The sequence below is a fragment of the Nomascus leucogenys genome, chromosome 1a (genome assembly GCF_006542625.1).
Source record: "Nomascus leucogenys isolate Asia chromosome 1a, Asia_NLE_v1, whole genome shotgun sequence".
Classification (NCBI taxonomy): domain Eukaryota; kingdom Metazoa; phylum Chordata; class Mammalia; order Primates; family Hylobatidae; genus Nomascus; species Nomascus leucogenys.
Genome location: NC_044381.1, coordinates 3,169,992 through 3,191,844, shown reverse-complemented (window position 1 = coordinate 3,191,844; position 21,853 = coordinate 3,169,992). Strand labels below are relative to the sequence as shown.

General features: G+C 40.2%; 1 long non-coding RNA gene across 1 annotated transcript; it reads left to right on the top strand.

The window, feature by feature from the left end:
- The first annotated feature begins 2,668 nt into the window (after nucleotides 1–2,668).
- On the top strand, nucleotides 2,669–20,229 carry LOC100582419. The gene is made up of 5 exons (XR_004026508.1): nucleotides 2,669–2,817; nucleotides 5,758–5,851; nucleotides 11,066–11,291; nucleotides 19,007–19,097; nucleotides 20,094–20,229. It is a non-coding gene; the product is annotated as an uncharacterized LOC100582419 (long non-coding RNA).
- Nucleotides 20,230–21,853: the final 1,624 nt, after the last annotated feature.

Below are 21,853 nucleotides of genomic sequence, written 5' to 3'. Positions count from 1 at the left end.
GTAGTATAGTTTGAAGTCAGGTAGCGTGATGCCTCCAGCTAAAAAATTTTAAAAAAAGAAAACACAAGTTACCCTGCTGGAGGAAGATTTTTCTTTCATCTATACTATAAAGGTAGCCATATTTTTGCAAGAATTTCTGTATTAACATTCCATGTCAAGAGGAAGAAAAGAAAAGGAGATTCCAAGGGTAGAAGCATTGGTGCAGAAGCCATCTGAGAGCATGGGAGGAAAGAAAGGCAGTTTGAGGAGGTGATGACACATGGATTGCTGGAGAGAAGGGTGGATGCCCTCAGGGAATGGGAAGGAAGGAAGGAAGAAAAGAGAAAACACAGGTTATTTGCCTGGGAATGAAGGACACGGACAGTTCTGTTTTCAATGAGCAGATTTTTGACAAATATTCCCAGAACATAGCTCAGTAGAAAGGCCAATTGCTTCAGGCAAACCTTTCTGGAGAATATCAGTTTTATTTTAGAAAGAATAGCCTGGATGCAAAGAGAAATCTAAGATAGAGAAAACATCAAATTATGCCATGAGTTATTTTCATGAAATGAGATACTGCACGCACTCTGAAAAAAAAACTTTATTGTTAAAATTCCAAGAAAGAGGAGCACTTGACATAAAAAGCACAGATCCTGAAGTCATGCTCATGACTTTAAATTTGTATAAGCAACTTAATAACACTTGAAAATGTAATCTGTGGCAAGGCGAGGTGGCTCATGCCTGTAATCCCAGCACTTTGGGAAGTCAAGGTGTGTGGATCACCTGAGGTCAGAAGTTCGACACCAGCCTGGCCAATGTGGGGAAACCCTGCCTCTACTAAAAAAAAATACAAAAATTAGCCAGGCTTGGTGGCAGTTGCCTGTAGTCCCAGCTACTCAGGAGGCTGAGGCCGGAGAATTGCTCGAACCCAGGAGGCAGAGGTTGCAGTGAGCTGAGATCGCGTCATTGCACTCCAGCCTGGGTGACAAGAGCAAAACTCTGTCTCATAAAAAAAAGAAAAAAAGAAAATGTAACCTATTTATTGTATTTTAAAGTGAAACTGAGGATGAGGTAATTTGTGTTCCCATAACTGGATTCTTTCAGAGCATGAAGCATTCAGGGTTAAGGCAAGAAAAATCTCAAAAAGCAACTTTTATCTCTATTTCCTGGTTCCTGCCCCAGACGCCCCTGGAGTACATATTCTGGTCTTTGGAGCACTAGATTAATATTGCTTCATGTGAATATTCTTATATTTTTCTTTGGGCATATTCTATAAACTTAATTGAACAATGTTATTTCTACAGAAGTTTTTGTAAAATTACTTTTGCCATTCTTAATTTTACTCCGAAAGTGATTGCCTTTGTATATCACAGTTCACATAAGAAAATTAAAGTTAGTGAAAAAAAATCAACAAAAAAGATTGCCTGAAATTAAACTCAGTGTTCTTTCTGAAGAGTTTTACAAATACCCTCCATGCAGTAAGAAGCACAGGAATTCTGATGAGAACGCATTTTTCAAGAATTCATCTTCAACTTCCCTTGCACTCGGGAGGTGGCCTCTTATTGTGGCTGTTGGATGTAACCAGTGAACCGAATACTTGAAACCAATTTGCTGGTTTGAGAAGAGGTTATTGATTCTCACAGCATGTATATACTTGGAAAATTTCATTGTTTAACTCTACATGTGGATGATTCTTGCCTCACACTACTTTAAGTCAGGCAGACTGGGTGAGGCATATGAGCTCTCTTTGCTTTATTGAAGTCTTCAGAGAAGACTGCAAACTTAAAATATTTTAAAAAAAGTTTAACAGGTCTGCATGTTGCCTTGAATAAAAAGTATTATATGTGCTTCTTGGAAAAAGTCTGCTTGGGTGATTTTTTTTTTAAGCATGTGCTTTATTTTGAGGGAGGATGTTGGGAGAGAAATTTCTGTGTATTTTGTACAGAATTAAGAAGACAAAGGTTGTAATTGATAAAACACCAAATCTTGGGCATTTATATTCTTGTTTACTAAATAATAAAAGTTCAACTGAATAATTAAGGTGTAACTCTTTGGGTGGGTGAAGATGAACAAAATCTCAGCTCATCTGAGGTCAACATTTCTTCTAGGGGCTGTTGAAGAATATAGGTAAGGTGATGAAGCCATGTGTTGCTGTTTCCCTTCAGATGCTGGAAATATGGGCCCCACCCCATTTCAACCGCTTTCTTCCCCAGTTTTTCTCTAGGAATATTATTATTGGCACAAGAGAGGTTCATTTCAGGAGATAGTCTGCCATTTTGAAGCAATTGGAGCAATTTATTAGCAAGAGGAAGTGATTTATTTTTCTTAATCGCCATTCATAAGATGATCATTACGAACAAGGTTGCTGATAAATCCTAGCCCCTGGAGAGGACTTTAATCTGTGACAAGGAAAGTTTCTTAGTACTTAATGGAGAGACTTTTCCGCCCTTACCTGTGCAGGTTCATGGTGAGAGATAGACCCTATGGGTATTTATCGACCTGAACTCGGGGTCTTCTTAATATAGAGAGTTATGTTTTAGAAATGAAACTCCTTGGGGTCTTGTTTGGGGTGAGTAATTAGTGAAGAAAAGAACCAAGTTAATATTTTTTTTTTCTCAAACATCCTGATCTTTGGCTTTTATCTTTTTTTTTTTTTTTAAACTGACAAGTTACTTCTCTTTCAGGCTCCAAGCTTGATATAGAAGACTATCATATGAACCAGAGAGGGTAACTGAAACCAAAGAAATGACTCCAGTATCAAGCTAAAGACACGCCTTAAAGGATGAGGAGGAGCAGAAATATTACCAGCAAGGCAAGAAAGAAGCCGTACGTGGACAGGTGGCAGTATGAGCAATATTTAATTCCCTGTTGTGATTATTAGCATGTGAAGCTTGTGAAGCACATAGCCCTGACTAAAGAATCTTGTGTTATAATTTTTCAAAGACTGTACAGTAGGCACACCAGCTATACAAATACTAGAAATCAAGTATTATTTCTAAAGTATCATGTACTTTGGTGATTAGCAGCTTGGGGAGCCATCGGCTGAATTTCTTGAAGAAACCTCCAGGGAGTCGGCCATAACTCTAAGGGTGAAGCAGCTTTCAAGAAGTGTGATTCATCTTCTTTAAGTATTAGGGTCACCTAGTGCCACTCCAGCCCAGCCTACAGCAGGTCACCTGGACCTGAAATTCTGAGATGTAAGAACTAGGAGGAAAAATGTCCCACCTTGTTCAAGGGTTGAAGTCAATTTAAAGGGATGAGGAGAATACTGGCAGAATATTTTAAATATATTAAAATATATTAACTGACTTTCCTCTTCTGGCAACTCCTGTTGCCTCTGCATCCTCTCTCAAACCCATTTAGGTATCATTTGTTCTATCAGGAAAAAAAGAAGTTTCACCAGAGGGCAGGAAAAAAAGGCTTTTGATTTTCCAAAGTCAAGACCCTGAGGGAACTTGTAATAGAGACACTAAGCTGAATTGATGCAAGGCTTCCCACCCCTTGTAGGACCTGAAGTTTTCCAGGCATGCTGTGAGGACAGTTCTAGAGCTAGGGGAGGAAAGGAAACTGTTAGATGCTGTGGGGAGGTGGGGAGGAAGGAAGGGAAGGTAGAGGCGGAAGGAGAAGCAGAGACAGCTCTTAGATGCTGGTGGCTCCCCTCTGCTCTGAGAAAAAGACTCTACACCCTGCTCCTCAGAGGAGAAGGTTGTGGATGACAGAACTGAAGATGGATTGGGGTTGTCATCATCTCCAAGTAGAACTCAAGAAGACTGCAAAACCCCAGAACAGAAATGGCTGAGTGGTATCCAGGGGATAGATGGTCTGAGCCAGCCTCAAAGAACTGAGTGTACCCCAGCACAGCCCACAAGTGTTAGAATAAGTCTTCTGTGCTCAAAAGTCCCACCAGAATAGTAATGAAGGACCCACAGAGCTTCCTGGTGCCCCTGTGGCCTGAGCAGTGCAATAAAGTTTCCTGTGCCAACAAGGGGCTTGGCAACAGTTGAGAGAAAATGTGCCATGTCTGAAGGAGTCTCATGCTGGAGAACAGCTCAGTGGTGAAGACCCACCAGGAACAAGGTCATATCAGCCAAGGCTGGTGCTGAGATAGCATCACACAGAGAAAGAGATAATTCCCTCCACCCATTGCTCTGGTACAATGTAAGACCCCTGGAACTCAGTGAAAAGAGTGGGGGTGCAGAATTGAGGGAAATTAGGTTCTAACACTGAAGATAGGCTCAAAATAGATAAGTGGTTACAGAAAAAGTTTCACTTCTTGTACAATTGAATCTGTTGATTGAGTCCTAAACCCAAAGTAAAACCAGTCATTCAATCAATAAGTTAATTAAAAGAGCAGTCATACCTGACAAAACTATTTAGCTCCTCCTTTCTGGAATTTAGGAGAATTGTAACACAATTCACAATCAAGATTTGTCTTACAGCCTAACACAAATCTTGACTATCGCTATGTAGTTAGTCTATGTGTAGCCTCAGGTTCGTGGGTGTGGCTCAGTCTGCTTTGCTTAGTAAGTGCTGACAATGTGGCTGGCCCTCTGCTAGGAACTTTCACCATTTTCCCTCATTTAATCCTTTAAACAGTATCTGTGAGACCAGATATTATTCCCATTTTACTGAAAAGTAAACGAAGGCTCAACAAAGTGAAATCTGAGAGAATTCTAATAATTGTCAAACATTTCCTTTGTGAAAGTTGGTTCCACATTGTGGTGGGTCATGCCCAGCGCTTCCTTCCTTCTTTTCCAACAGTGTCTTCTTTTCCTGTGCATTCTTTGCAGGCCCATTCCCACCTCTGTGCTTTTGCTCCAAAGCCCCTGCTTCAGATACTGCTCCTCTTCCTGTCCTTTTGACATCTTCCCCAGTTTCTAAGGCGCAATTTCAATTTTGTCTGTTCCCTGACACTTTTCCAAACCTCTCAGCTATTATTATCTTAACCATCCTCACGCTCCTTCATCACCTCACAAGTCCGTGATAGGCCTTTATCAAGTCAGCTTTGTATTACAGGGTTTTGGTCATGGTAGTGTCAGCTGCTAATTTGTAAACCCCAGAAGAGCTCCATCTTGTGCAGCCCCAGCACCTACAGTGAATTTAGCATCCTAGGCTGGCAGGTATCTTGGTGCCTGTTACATAATAAAGCCTTAACACACGTTTGTCAAACTAAATTAACTTAAAATTCTAAAACACATAGTTAGTGAAACATGAGACAGATGCTTACAAGAATGTTTAATTGGCAATGTCTTTGAATTCCTCACAACTTTCTTCTTTATCCCTAACTTATTCCAATTTTTTTCAAACATACAAAACAGTTTAAAAAATCATTCATTGAACACCCGTGTAATGACCACCTAGCTTCTATAATATACTCTCTATTATATTTATGTTATCATATCTGTCCATCTACTCATCCTGCTATCCATCCATCAATACATATTATTTTTTCCTCACTGCCTTTCAAATACATCCAATGTTTGAGAGACCTTTGACTTTGGAATCAGATCTGAGATTAATTCCTGGATTCAGCACTTACTTGTTCTGTGACCTTGGGGGTGTTGCTTAACTTGAATCTGTTTTTTCTTTGTAAAATGGGGGTGAACAATGATGTCTACATAGGTTGTGGTGAGGAATAAATGAGACTATATATAAAGGGCCTGATATATAGTGTTTGTTCAATACATGGTAGCAAAACTAAAAGAACAGCATAAGTATTTATTTCAGCCATCAGCACTGATTTGCAATGATTTGTGCTTTTGGTTTTCTTGCTTCCAGCCTCTGCTTTAGGCCCAGAAGGAAAAGAAGCTTACAGGAGACAATCAGTCTTACACTCTTCATGGTCACAAACAAGAGGTCCCTGGATCTACAGGTGAGCAAGAGGTGATCTGGGCTTTGGAGTCAGTACTGCATTCTGAATTCCCTGGCACAATTAAAAGGCAATAGAGCTAACGGTAGAATCACCAATTATCTACTTTACCCAGGCAACATGGGGGATCTTAATATCTATCTAAAATTCGAAGAACTTTTGCTAAAAATGGAGATGATTAGGAGAGGATATCAGAGGTCTGCCATAGCCATAAACCTACCTTCTGAGCCCTTTGGTGCAGGGATTTGAATTTTTTCCAAGTAGAAGCCCTCATTAGTAGCACCCTCCACTCTAAAGCTGTAGGATATCCCCAATTCATGAAACTATTTCTTAATTATGCTGTAGGTCATCTTGCCCCTGAAATGGCCCTGGAGAGCTATGGCTGAAGAATGGAGGAAAAGTTGACTTTCTCTGTTTCTTCAGACCAGGCATCAATTGGGATGTTGGGATGTTGATAAAAGGAAATCTCATCCTTTATTTTCTGCCTATGCTCTCGCCATACCCATTCCCATGTCTGGTCATCACAGCATCCTTCACAGCCCTTAGCTGAATCATGTTGAGTACAGGATGGTGTGAATATCATGGTTTGAATACAACCATGGTCTGTCCATGTGGATTGTTTTTTGCAGCCCACTTAGACTTAAGCCCTCTAATTTCAAATTTATGTTCATATGTGCCAATAAAATTGTCCGTAGATGAACTGGAAAATGCCTGATTTGCTTATCTTCCTGAGGGTTTGCAACTTAGATGACATGTCACATTAATCTGCGGAACTTTTTGAAAGATTTAAACACCTGCTTCTTTAAAAGCCTCACCCTTCATTCCAAGAGTCAGAGTGAGTGGGTCTTATGTAATCCCACTGCAGTCTACATTTTAAGTATCTCTACAAATTATTTTTTCTCACAGCCATGGCTAAGAACTGTCTCTTTACCATAAAGCTGTATAGCTCTTCTTTAAAACAGTGAGAGATGAAGTGTGTCTTCTTTTGAGATGCAAAATCTTGGGTGACCTTTTCATTTTTGTTTTGTTTTCTATTAGTTGATGACCATAAAATGGAAAATTAGCTGAAACGAAAGGATTACGAATATTATCAAAGTAGAGCAGGTTGTACATAAGATAGAAATAAGGACAACCCAATAGAGCAATTGAGAAGATGCTCAGCTAAAGTAAAAAGGAGCTAATGAAGGTTATCCCAGTCAGCAAGGAAAGCAGTGCTCAGATTATCAGGTAAGGGTATCACCTAAGACAAGAAGGCAGATATGCAAAGGGAGTTATTATATTATGTCAAATCTAATACAATCATACTTTACATTTTAACATCCCAGACATCTGTTGGCCTGGTGGCATTGCAATGTTGGGTCATTGCCCATGCAGTATAAATTTTGTTGTTAGTCACAATGGCGTAACTGATCAACTTCAACCCCTCAAAGTTTCAGTCAACAAACTAAGAAAAAGTAAATCCTGATTTACTGGAAAAAAAAAGTAAATCTACGGTTGTCATCTGCTAGTTTGATTTTTTAAAAAGTAACAACATCAAAGCTTCTAGATCAAGTGTTAGTTGCTTGGAAGAAGATTCAAAGATAATATTAGAATGTTTTGTAAATAAATGCTGGATTCTCAATGTTCTTGATGACATGGATACCAATATCATATGAAAAATGGGAACAAATATGCCAATTCTGAGTTGAAAGTGACTCAGGAGTTGGATACTCTACTTGTGAAGAAATTTGGAATAGAGTTTAATTGGCAGCATTTTATTCTGTCTTACTGGTACATAATAGTGGTGCATCTTACAACCACTGGTGTCTTAGGTTCAGTATAACATATTTGCGTTGGTCTTTACAGAGAAGAATATTGAAGAAGATTCTCAAGTCCAGATAGTTCGCTGAAAAAGGCATGTGTGAAACTATAGAGGGGGCCCAGTGAATCACAAACCTGTGGGTGTCTAACTTCTGTAAAGTCCAGCTATCAAGATCTTAAAAAGAGAGAAGAACTACCATATATTTAGACAATGAAATAACATTTTTAAAAGAAAAATGGCTGGGTTTCATTAAGAAAGAATTATTTTATTGGATTTTTTTGAAGAAGTAAGTAGGCATGTGAACAGGAACTGATGGTGGTAACTAGGCTGATGTTCAAAAAGTCTTTCACAGTGTCCATCCTGGGGACAGTTAGAACAACAACAGAAAATAGTCATCATTGAATTGGAATTGGGGTGGGGGCGCAGTTTGGAGATTTGGTGTCTTTTAAGCACTCCAATTTTGTTTTATAAAATTGTAACATCTAGGGTTGGAGACTGGCTTTTCATTCCCTTCCTCTTGGGTTGGCCTGAGAAGCTGTAATTTTCTCTATACTTCAAGACCCATAATTCAAAAGCCCCATCCCTCTTCCACTTGTTGCTTTTAAATATCTCAAAAAAAAAATACTTTCTTATAAACCTCAGGCTACTCTTCTCCAGGCTGAACACCCCTTTAATTTTATCATAGTCTGTTTCTTTGAGAACATTCCTTTCCTTGAGCCTCTTCTCCAAATATCCTCCAATTTGTCTACATCTTTTATAACTAGCTAACATAGGTCCCATGTGTCCAGGAATCTTAGTTTATGGCTATTTTCTGATCTTAATTATTACTAGCAACTCTTTCATTCTCAAAAGTGTTCTTATTAGAATATCATTTTTGGTTAACCTACATACAACTAAACAGAATGTAATATCTAAGAGGGAGTTGACTAGCAAAAGTGAGGGCAGAGCTCTCGCCATTCTAAGCCTTGGTACACCACAGGTGCGGCCAAACAGATGCATTAGGGACTTGGTCCCTGCGTCACACCATTGTCTCATATAAGCTTGTCTCGTGTAAGTGCAGTCCTCGAGTCTTTTCCACCCTTGCTGCATGAAGCCACATCTTCCCCATCTAGTACTTGTGCTGGTGGTTTTTTGGCATTTGTTCCTACTAAATTTCATGACATTATGATTCAACCCATTGTCCAGTCTGTCAAGAACTTTGTCATCCAAAATGCTGGCTTCTCCCTCCCAAATTCCTGTTACCAGAAGATATAATCTTGCTTTTCTATATCACTACCAAATTCTTGATTTAAAAATATTGTATAGGGCCTGGTGTGGTGGCTCATGCCTGTAATCCCAGCACTTTGGTAGGCCGAGGCAGGAGGATCATGAAGTCAGGAGTTTGAGACCAGCCTGGTCAACATGGTGAAACCCCGTCTCTACTAAAGATACAAAAAATTAGCCAGGCGTGATGGCATGTGCCTGTATTCACAGCCACTTGGGAGGCTGAGGCGGGAGAATTGCTTGAACCCAGGAGATGGAGGTTGCAGTGAGCCGAGATTGTGCCATTGCACTCCAGCCTGGGTGACAGGACGAGACTTTGTCTCAAAAATAAATAAATAAATAAATAAATAAATAAATAAATAAAGCATAGAATAGCCCTGTGGCACTTTGCTTCTTTCCAGTTTGACTTTGTTGGAGCCAAGGGGAAGCTTCCCCCTTGCCCTCAGAGGGTGTACTGAAAAATCAACTTACAGTAAGGCAGATTAATAAGAGAAAAGGCATACAAATTTATTTAACCACGCACACAGGGAGAATCAGACTGATTTCCCTATTTCCCAATGAGGCCCAAACACTTCTATAACCTTTTAGAGGCAAGGGGGAACATCGAGAATGTAGGTGATTCTGTTGAGAGCCATTAAATGATTACCAGGAAAAATGGTAGACTTGGGAGAATGAGTGGATTGCAGAGGGGGTGGGTGGTGAACAGATTGACTTGTGGTTCTCTTTGGAAGTTGAATGAACCTGAGAGACAGACGTTGTTTTGTAAAAAGGTTGGGCCTGGTCTGGGTACGTTCCTCCTCTCTTTTCTTGAAATAGATGATAAGATTACAAGGAAAGAAAGGAAAAGCAATTGTTCATCTCGGTGGTTGCATCCAGTCCTTATGAAGACAAGGAAAAAGTCTCTTCCAAGGCCTGTTGATTTCAAAGGCTTTCCAATTCAAAATATTCATTATATCAGGGAACCATATTTTGGGGTGAAACTCTCTGTGCTCCTTCAATGTCCATTCACATCTTGGGGGTCATTTAACATCACAAGCTTACTTAATTGTAGTATCATTAAGGCTAGGTATTTCTGGTTTTTGCATGAAAATCACTTGAGATACCTTTGTAAATGCCTTTTAAAACTTTGAATGTCTAATGTAGAATGACTTTTCCTAATCTATGCATCTAAATAAGTAAAGTTGTAAATAAAATAAATATATAATGAAAGAAAGAAAAAGGATAACAAAACTGAGATGAGTTTAATATGACTAGTGAGGGTGTATGGGGGCCTTGGAAATATAATGACTGGCACTTAGAACAGGTCAGTGCTCAACTAATATTTGTTGATCCAAACATAATTTTTCATTGACAAATGAGCAGAAGATCTTGCCTATGACTCTTTCTGTGAAAAAAGCCTATTTCTTTACACCTTTCAAGGACATCTGCTTTGGGAAGTCCCAAACACAGCTTAGGTCCACACCAGAGTATGAATTGACTATTTGCTAATCATGTAAATATTATTACTGAAACGAAAACATGATTGAGTCTGGAAGTGTGAACCAAATGCAGAAAGTGCCAGCTCTTTAATGTAAGTAGTTAATTAGGCATCATCTTTAAGTCTGGTGGTAGGTCCCAGGGTGTTAATCAAATCAAGCATCACCAGCTGCTGAGAGAATAGGCTCTTTCAGGAAGCATTCGCAATACTAAGCGGGAGAGAGATGTGGCTTTAAAAGGGGTTTCTGAGGCTCCGATAGCTAAGGACACCTATAGAAGAATTGTGGGAAACTGTTAGGTAGGCATATCCATAACAGATCAGACAGACACTGTCTTGAGTCAGTTGAAATGGTGAGAAAAGCCTAGATTTGGATACCAGACAGATCTGGGTTCAACTCCTGCTTCTGCTTTTTCTGGCTTTGGAAAAATCACAGCTCTCTACAGATTCACAGGAACAGATCATAATGTTTGGGATTATATGAGTTGCTGGTAAGATACCTACAAGCAGCAACATAATTAGCACCATCCCTGAAACCATCCTATGGGATCTATGACAAACTTTTGCCCATTGGAAAAATCTTAGGTTTGCCCCTTTATCTCTGGCCCATTGTTAATTGCAGAAGCGAAAGGGTTATAAGAGCAGCACAGGTGTTTGAGCTATGTGTATTTTCCTCTAGGGGACTTGGTGCTGTCAGAGGAGGTCATCATATTGGACAACAAGTTTTTTAAAAAGTAGAAGTCATCAAGTTGAAGAATTCAGTGACTTTTCCAGGGGAAGAAGTACCTGATTTATGAACAGTCATTATCCTGAACTGTTTTGTAGAAATGATGTAACCGATTGATTTTTAATAAGCATTCCAAGTGTTACACAGCAAGTTTTGATGCTTCCAACTGGCCAATAAGGTAAGCAATTGAAGTGAGTTTCAGATCTTTACCTGTATCTAAACTGGAGTAAACCTAAAGTAAAGCTTTGTAAATTTTGAGTAGAGAGTAACAGAGTACTTTTAAGACTTGGGTTCAGGCCAGGTGTGGTGGCTCACCCCTGTAATCCCAGCACTTTGGGAGGCCAAGGTGGGTAGACTGAGGTCAGGAGTTCGAGACCAGCCTGGCCAACATGGTGAAACTCTGTCTCTACTAAAAATACAAAAATTAGCTGGGCATGGGGGCACACACCTGTAATTCCAGCTACTTGGGAGGCTGAGGCAGGAGAATCACTTGAACCCAGGAGCAGAAGTTGCAGTGAGCCAAGATGATGCCATTGCACTCTCGCCTGGGTGACAACAGCGAAACTCAATCTCAAAAAAAAAGAAAAGAAAAAGACTTGGTTTCTAGAGTCAGACCACCTAGCTTGGGATCCTGGCTCCATCATTCATCAGTTGTGTGATCTGGGGGCAAGCTACTTCTCTTGCCTCCATTTCTTCATTCATTTAATAGGAATAATTACTTCATAGGATGATCCTGATGATTAAATAAAATAATCTTTATAAACCTCATCACAGGGAATGATAAAATAAACATTCCGAACATTCCAGAAACAAATGGATTGATAAGCAACATTTTTTTTCTAATTAGTTCTATATATTTTCTTTCTAATTTCCACATCAGTATCATGAGCTTAGAACCTGAGTACCCACTAAGTACCCAAGTGCCTAGGGATTGGGAACCATTTTCATTAGTAGCTTACTCTGAAAAACAGCATTCATTTTTGATAAGGCATCAACATGATGTAATATTTAAGAGCAATAATTACAGTGTCAGACTTCTGAGTTTGAATCCTCACTTACTGGCACCTTAAAAAGGTGTTAAACCTCTTTGGGCCTTGGTGCCCTTATCTGTAAAATGGGTATTCTGTGTAGTTTAAATGAGTTAATAGACATGAAGTGCTCACATCAGTGCCAGGCACATAAAAAGTATTCAGTGCTTCATGGTCATTGACTTGTACTGTTAATCAAGCATTTCCCAGAAAAGAAAATGAAGTTAAGAGGTGATATCATGAAGCATTTTTCTTCATCCTGTAAATAATATACTGAGCTTTGAATCTCATAACATTCAAGAGGAAATGCTGAAGGATACCTATGCCAGAATTTTTTTTCATAGTCAAACATTAAAGACAAAGTGAGGGTCTATTTAGGTAGAAATAACAAATACATGGCACACATACTAACACCCCTCAACAGGACCGTGGCAGACATTATTAATCCATCTTGGCTTTCTTGCCTACTGAGTTTATACTCAGCTTCTGAATTTTTCTCAACATAATATTCTGGGCAACCACTGTCAATTTGATTGGTATTATGTGAAATAAACTTATTTTCCATCTTTGTTCCACTATCATCTCTTTAAAGGTGTTATTTTCCCTGAAGGATAAAAAATGTACAGGTTTTCAAGTAAAACTCCTCTATTGAAGTCCCAATCAAACTCTTTTTTTTAATTTTTGAGATGGAGTCTTGTTCTGTCGCCCAAGCTAGAGTGCAGTGGCATGATCTCAGCTCACTGCATCCTCTGCCTCCCAGGTTCACATGATTCTCCTGCCTCATGCTCCCAAGTAGCTGGGATTATAGGTGTCTGCCACCACGCCCAGCTAATTTTTGTAGTTTTACTAGAGATGGGGTTTCACCATGTTGGCCAGGCTGGCCTCGAATTCCTGACCTCAAGTGATCCAACCACTTCAGCCTCCCAAAGTGCTGGGATTACAGGCGTGAACCATGGCACCCAGCCCCAATCAAACTTTTAAATGATGCAAGATAATCATCCCTCATATCCTTAAGCAGAGTGAGTTATATAAAAGAGACAAAAAAAGTTGACTGGCAGTACCCATATCTATTTTTTATGCTTCTTGGGAAGATGCTGCTAAGACAGATGACACTGATAGCTGCAATTTAAAAAAGTTTGCTAGAGTCTAAAGAAATCATTTGGAATGTGGTTTCCTTAGTTGCTGACTCAGTGAATAATCTTCTGGAAAGACAGCCAGGTTATACTATCTAGTAGATCATACAGCTGAGCATCTTTCATTTTATCTTAAGAGAAAGATACAAAATGGCTAAATGTGAAAAGTGTTCCTAGATGTTGATTGGTTGGTACCTATTTAACTCTAGACTCTATAGTATCTTTTTATTTATTCATTTTTGAGACGATCTCACTCTGTTGCCCAGGCTGGAATGCAGTGGCGTGATGTTGGTTCACTGCAACCTCTGCCTCCTGGGTTCAAGTGATTCTCCTGCCTCCGCTGCCCAAGTAGCTGGGATTACAAGCATTTGCCACCACACCTTGCTAATTTTTGTGTTTTTATAGAGATGGGGTTTCACCATGTTGGCCGGGCTGGTCTCAAACTCCTGACCTCAAGTGATCTACCCACCTTGGCCTCCCAAAGTCCTGAGATTGCAGGTGTGGTCTATAGTATCTTATAATTACAGCATTGTTACTTACATCATCATCATGTGACCTAGTTCTTCAAGAAAGTATAGTTATGCTTGCTATGCCCCATTTAAGACAATGAAATATGTACTCACTGTAGAAAAATTTCATCTCTGACAAATCATTGGAAAATGGGCAAAGATGATGAAGAGTTAAACTTCAGAGAAGAGAAAATACAAAAAGGTAGCAAGACTGTAAAGAGATATTCAAACTTAGATGACAGAGAAATGTAAAACAATGAGATACTCCTTTACATGTATTAGACTGGCAAAAATTAGGAAGCTGGATAATGCCAAGTGTTAACAGGGATGTAGGGGTATGGGAATGCTTACACACTGCTGATGCGATTGTAGACTGGTGTAGAAATTCTAAGAGGACTCTATTGGTAAGGGCAGATTAGATCTATGTATACTTTCTGACCTGGCAAGCCAAATCCATTCCTGCATATGTATACCACAAAATGTGTTAGTCTGCCCTCATGCTGCTAATAAAGACATACCTAAGACTGGATAATTTATAAAGAAAAGAAATGTAATGGATTCACACTTCCACATGGCTGGGGAGGCCTCACAATCATGGTGGGAGGTGAAGGAGGAGCAAAGGCATGTCTTACATGGTGGCAGGCAAGAGAGCATGTGCAGGGGAACTGCCCTTTATGAAACCATCAGATCTCATGAGACTTATTCACTATCACAAGAACATGGAAAAACCTTATTCATTACCATGAGAGCATGGGAAAACCTGCCCTCATGATTCAATTACCTCCCACCAAGTCCCTCCCATGACACATGGGGATTATGGAAACTACAATTCAAGATGAGATTTGGGTGGGGACACAGCCAAACCATATCACAAAAAAATTATCTAAGAGTTTCCAAGGGCCCTGTAGGAATAGGGTGATGAGGCATCCTAACTTGCCTGGGACAGTCATAGTGTACAACTGCTGTCCTAGTGTAATTATTAAAATCACCCTTTCATTCTCAAAAGTGTTCTCCCTGTGATTAAGGCTGGACATCGCAGGATATTCTTGGTGGTGGGGAACTAGAGGCAATTTGGGGAGTGGAGAGGCAAAATGCATTCGATTCACACTATTCAGCAGAAAGCTGGATGACAAAAGAAACAGGTTGAGGTAGATAACAATGACATTTGCATATAGTTAAGGTCCACGTTTATATAAAACTATATGCTTTATAAGAACACTTACTAACAAAAGGACATAGTTTGCATGATTGCCTTGGGGCAGTAGAGGAATTAGAGTGGGATAAAGGAAAAGTAAATAAAATGATAGAGATCTTGTTGGACCAAAGATTATGAAGTAAACCATTGAGAAGGGTGATTAACTCAGCTTGAGTATCTGAATTCAAAAAGTAAGGGTTCCACCAAAAATAGATGATTGTGAAGTTGGTATTTATATATTTAATTAATTTATTTATTCTCTTTGAGGTTCCAAGGATATCTAAGGCTGTTTAATAAGTATCTTAAGTAGAAAAATATAAAAATATTTGAATGAGGAAGCAGAACAGATTGTATATAGGAATAAGGAAGATAAGGCAAAGCTAGCACAAGGTTAACATCTAAAATTCACACCAAAAAGCCCTGTCAATCAGCTATAAATGGGTCTCAGGTTTGGTGCTAAGCTGTTCAGCAGGAAATGCAAAGAAGGCAATGCCCTCATATCCATGATCCTCGTTATCTATAATAAGAGTCACCACAAAACTATTCTAAGTAGTAGAAAGCAGTGTGCCTTTCCCGTTCTGAGATCAGAGAGAAAGTTTTCCCTTGGGCTCTTATAAGGAGGGCACTGTGTAATGAAATAGCGACCTAGAAAACTAATTTCTACAGAATGACTCATTCCAAAGCAATATGGAAAACCAAAATGTTAATTTTTTCTAACAGAGTTTGGGATCCTTGAATTTCCACAAAATTACCAGGTTTCAGTTTCAAATTAGTTCAGGAAACATTCCTAATTGTGCAATAAAGCTATGGCCCACAGAGATTGGGCTCTTCCATTTGACTGGGCCGGAAATTCCTGATCATAGTCATAATGAATGAAAGACAAAAGAAGGATTATTATTCCAGATTCCAGGATTGCCACTGCCTTTATACTCCTGAGGAGGTAGGTGTTAGTTAAGGAGAGAATGTCTTCCACCTTTCTTCCTGAAACAATTTCAGTAGCCATAACTGACTAAAAAACAAACATAGTCATTGATGTAGAGATCACAGAAAGTAAATCTACTGTGTGAAAACAGGTGTCACCCTAAGAGTAAAACCAGCAAAAAGCAATGCACAATAGAAGAGTTTAGTGGCAGACATCTGAAGAAGGAATCCACACTGACAGCTTATCTCCAAAGGGACATGTAAGGGGTGTGTGTGTGTGTGTGTGTGTGTGTTTGTGTGTGTGTGTGTGTTTGTGTGTGTGTGTGAGAGAGAGCGAGAGAAAGAGGGAGAGAGATTGAGAGAAAGTGTGAGTCTGGTATTCTGGTACATTCCAGTTTTGGAGCAAGGGTGCTCATTAAGTTCTTTTGATGCTTGGTTGAAATAATCCCTGAGCATCATTCAATTATATTTGATTTTGTATTCATCAAGCAACCTCTGCTTATTAATTCAGTTTCCAAGAGCCTGAGACTGGGAAGTGTGATAGATTGATGCCTAAATAGCTGTAACTATTTCCCTCCCAGTATCTAAGCCCACATGCAATATGACTTTGCAACTCATCCCATCAGAAGGTGGAAACTATTTCTTCACCCCCTTGAACCTGGGCTGGCTTTGTAATTTATTTTGGCCAATAGAATGTGGTGGAAGTGATGGTGTTACCAGAAAGAGTTCCCAATCCAGACTAATGCGAGAAAGAATTTGAGGTGAGTCCATAAAATGAAAGCAAGCTTATTAAGAAAGAAAAGAATGGCTACTCTATAGGCAGAGCAGTGGCGTGGACTGCTTGACTGGTAAATTTGTGGTTATTTCTTGATTATATGCTAAACAAGGAGTGGATTATTCGTGAGTTTTCCAAGAAAGGGGCAGGCAATTCCTGGAGCGGAGGGTTCCTCCCCCCTTTAGACTATATACAGTAACTCAGACATGGTCACGGCATTTGTAAACTGTCATGGCATTAATGGGAGTGTCTTTTAGCCTGCTAATACGTTATAGTTAATGTATAACGAACAGTGAGGATGACCAGAGGTCACTTGCATCCCCATCTTGGTTTTGGGGTTTTTTTGCTGGCATCTTTAGCACATCCTGTTTTATCAGCGGGGTCTTTATGACCTGCATCTTGTGGTACCAGTCCTGCCAACCTTCCGTAGCATCCTTTGACTAAGAATGCCTAACCTCCTGGGAATGAAGCCCAGCAGGTCTCATCCTCACTTTACCTGGCCCCTATTCAAGATGGAGTAACTAACAATAGTGTGTCAGTTCTAAGCCTAGGCATCAAGAGGCCTTGAATGCTTAACTCTCTCTCTCTCTGAACCCTGCACAACCACCATGGGGTCATACTCAGGCCAACCTGTTCAGTGATGAGAAATTAGGCCTATTGACTCCTGTTACTATGGTTGATGACCAGGCAACACCAGACACGTGTGTGGGGCCTTCGTTGATCAGCCAGCCTGTAGTCTAACCACTGGCTGACCATAAAGGCCTGAGAAAGCCCAGGAGAGATTAACTGAACCTGGCCCAGATTGTCAAAATTTTCCAGCTGATCTTAGATAGGTGCGAAAAAAACAAATGATACCTTGTTTTAAGTCTCTGATTCACATCCATTAAAGTACAAAAAAAGTCTCTGAGTTTCGCATGGCTGTTACACAGCAAGAGCTAACTGCTATTAGGACGGTATTCTGATGTGAGCGTAATAACTAATAGAAAATTCTGTCCTATTAAAATAAAAACAAGAATATTATAAATTGAAAACAAAAACCTGAGCATTTTAGTATGTGTTTTAGGATCTTATAAGTCAGCTAGCATGAAAGTTTTGGAGAACATGAGTAGCTCTGAAGAGGTAGACAAAGCTAAATTTCTGGCTTTCAAGATGGACAATCAGACCCTAGGCAAATGATTTTCAAATCACCCCACCTGGAATTCCCAGCATGCGTATGAGGGGAATGCCATTAAGCTCTATTGTGAATAAAATGTCATGAAATTTAAGTCACCAATTCCCCATTCCCTTTTAGTTTACATGACAGAGGGTTGTTTTCTCTTAGAGTATCTTTAATTACTCCTGCATTGCTTCACACCTGCTAGCTGCTGTGAGTTCTCTAACAGTTCCTTTCTTAGAGCTGCGTCTTCCATGCTGTTGGTCTACGTCTCATGTCTCATCACCTCACGTCAGGGAAATGAAGAGGGGTTATGCACAAAAGTACCTGTCATAAGGGAAGGTGGGAAACAGCAACTTTTAACTGGGTTCTTCCATGCTTTCTGTGACCAGTTCTGACCTCCTGATATTTTCATTTGAGCTTTGCCTTCAGTTTTGTTGTGAGGAATTTGTCTGGGCTTAATGCCTGCGGCTGAGGGAGAGGCACAGGTGGGCCTGGTCCTCTGTCCTGTGAGAAGCCAGTATCTCTTATGCTGTGGCTGAGTCTCATTATGGCCATTGCTGCTGGGCTGGCAGATCGTTTGAAAGCAGAATGGAGGCCTCTGGGATTCACTAATGACAGCTGGGGAGATGCGACAGGAGTTTACTGTCTTGGGGCATCATTGTGAAAGTGTGCCTGCCTGTGTCCTGCAAGTAATGACAGATTTCTTTCCTCTCATAAATGCTTAGAGCCAGAATTCTTGGGATATCCATAGAGGAAAATAAGCAGGATTTAAGATTCAGTTTATGAAATATATAGAGTCCCCAGTGAGAATTCCAAAAGTGGGGAGGGAGAGAGGGAATGAGAGGAGCAAGGCCTGAAAAACTACCTATTGGGTACTGTGTTCGCTACTTGGGCGACCATTAGAAACCCAAATGTCAGCCTCACACAATATACTCATGTAACCCCCTAAATCTAAAATAGAAAATAAAATTTAAAAAATAAAAATGTAAAAATAAAAAACAAAAAGACATTGCTGAAAATTTTATTAGTGTACTTTGTAACCAAAGTTGAAAGTTTTATGTATCCAAAATTTTATCATTTCAATAGGTAATCCGTTTTAAAAATAAAAATGAAAAAATAAGATATATAGAAACTTTGGAGACATTTTTGTGACCCCACGCTCTTTTTCCTTTTCAGAAATGAAAGAACCAGAGCATTACAGCAGAATGAATCCTGGAATGGGAATTGTGGCACAGTTGGGAAGCGTCCTGGCCATGCCATGTTAAAGGTATGCCTCATGGCAAGTTATTTAGCTTTTCTGAGATTTTGTGAAGTGAGAATGGTATTAAATTTGTCACAGGATTAAGTAATTTAGAGGTATGTAATTCCTAGCATGAAACCTGGAGCAACTAACTTGGTAAATGTTAGTTCTCTTTTTGCCTTTTCTGACTTTGTGTTTTATTGTTGTTTCCTTGCTTGTAGATGTAATTTTTTACTCTGTAAAACAAAGGATTAGGTTTTAGGAAGCAAGATGGCATTTATACAAAAATCTTTAAACTGTACTTTTTACCTAATAATTTTCTTTATGTAAATGTGTGCTAATATAATGGTTCAAGTAAGAAAGTACAGAGTTATAGTCATAGCAATCCATCATTGCTTCAAATATGTCCTTCTTGATCATTTTGCTGCTTGCCTTATTTTAAAAAGCACATACTTCCTTCACTCTTATTTTTAAAAATCACTTGTGCTATTTGCTTCTTATTCTCCTATTAATGTTTTCACGTAGTCAGATTATTCTCTTCCTCAAATCATTAATAAAAATAGACGTGAATCACTCCCTTCTAAAAAAAAAAAAAAAAAAAAAAAAAACTCAACCAAGCTTATTTCTTTAGTCTATGCTGCCATTTTCTAGGGGAAGCAAAATGCTGGATTATAACCCATTTTGTGTGTTCATGCATCTATGGAGAGATATTTCATAGTAATAATTATGCCAATGTTTCATAATATTTGGTCAAAGAAGAGTACACTAAGAAAACAGTCAAGAAAGCACTCAAAGTAGAGGAAAGAGAACTTTTCTGGACTGGTCAGTTGCTACATGCTCATCCTTATGTTGGGTTCTTCCAAAATGTTGCTTTGACAAAACACCGTGAGTAAACCTTTTAATCTTCCATTTTCTGAACATGAAACTAAAGCCTCAATATTTCAAATGGCTTGAAACACAGACCATGAATTTGAACAAAGGGCTGCTTGACTTTAAAATCTATGTTCTTATTTCTATTCCCAGTTGCCTCCAAGGCAGTGATTCTTACGCTTGGCTACACATTGGAATCATTTGGGAAGCTGGAAAAAAAATAATAATAATGCCCAGGACCTGGGCAAGACGGCTGAATAAGAACAGCTCTGGTCTGCAGCTCCCAGCAAGATCAACGCAGAAGGCAAGTAATTTCTTCATTTCCAACTAAGGTACTTGGCTCATCTCATTAGGACTGGTTAGACAGTGGGGGCAGCCCACAGATGGTGAGCAGAAGCAGGGTAGGGGGCATCACCTTACCCAGGAAGTGAAAGGGGTTGGGGAAGACCCTCCCGTCACTAAGGGAAGCTGTGAAAGACTGTGCCCTGATCAATGGTACATTCTGGCCCAGATACTATGCTTTTCCCACAGTTTTCGCAACACGCAGACCAGGAGATTCCCTTGGGAGCTTGCACCACCTGGGCCCTGGGTTTCAAGTACGAAACTGGGCGGCTATTTGGGCAGAAAGCAAGCCAGTTGCAGGAGGCTTTTTTCATACCCCAGTGGCACCTGGAACACCAGTGAGAGAGAATTGTTTGCTCCCCTGGAGAGGGGGCTGAAGCCAGAGAGCCAAGTGGTCTAACTTAGCAGATCTCACCCCCACAAAGCCCAGCAAGCTAAGATCCACTGGCTTGAAATTCTCGCTGGCAGCACAGCAGTCTGAAGTCAGCCTGGGACACTCGAGCTTGGTGGGAGAAGGAGCATCCGCCGTTACTGAGGCTTGAGTAGGCGGTTTTCCCCTCACAGTGTAAACAAAGCTACCAGGAAGTTCGAACTGGGCAGAGCCCACCACAACACCGCAAAACCGCCATAGCCACATTGCCTCTCTAGATTCCTCCTCTCTGGGCAGGGCATCTCTGAAAGAAAGGCAGCAGCCCCAGTCAGGGGCTTATAGGTAAAATTCCCATCTCCCTGGGGCAGAAGACCTGGGGGAAGGGGCAGCTATGGGCACAGCTTCAGCAGACTTAAATGTTCCTGCCTGTAGGCTCTAAAGAGAGCAGTGGATCTCCCAGCAGAGCGTTTGAGCTCTGCTAAGGGACAGACTGACTCCTCAAGTGGATCCCTGACCCTCGTGCCTCCTGAATGGGAGACACCTCCCAACAGGGGTCGACAGACATCTCATACAGGAGAGCTCCAGCTGGCATCTGGCAGGTGCCCCTCTGGGAAGAAGCTTCCAGAGGAAGGAACAGGCAGCAATCTTTGCTGTTCTGCAGCCTCCCCCAGGCAAACAGGGTCTGGAGTTAACCTCCAGCAAACTCCAGCAGACCTGCGGCAGAGGGGACTGAATATTAGAAGGAAAACTAACAAACAGAAAGGAATAGCATCAACATCAATAAAAAGGATGTCCACACAAAAACCCCATCTGCAGGTCGCTAACATCAAAGACCAAAGGTAGACAAATCCAAAAAGATGAGGAAAAACCAGCACAAAAAGGCTGAAAATTCCAAAACCGGAACACCTCTCCTCCTCCAAAGGATCATAACTCCTCGCCAGCAAGGGAACAAAACTGTATGGAGAATTACTTTGACAAATTGACAGAAACAGGCTTCAGAAGGTGGGTAATAACAAACTCTTCTGAGCTAAAGGAGCATGTTCTAACCCAACACAAGGAAGCCAAGAACTTTGAAAATGGTTAGATGAATTGCTAACTAGAAAAAAACAGTTTAGAGAAGATCATAAATGACCTGTTGGAGCTGAAAAACACAACACAAGAACTTTGTGAAGCATACACACGTATCATTAGCTGAATTGAT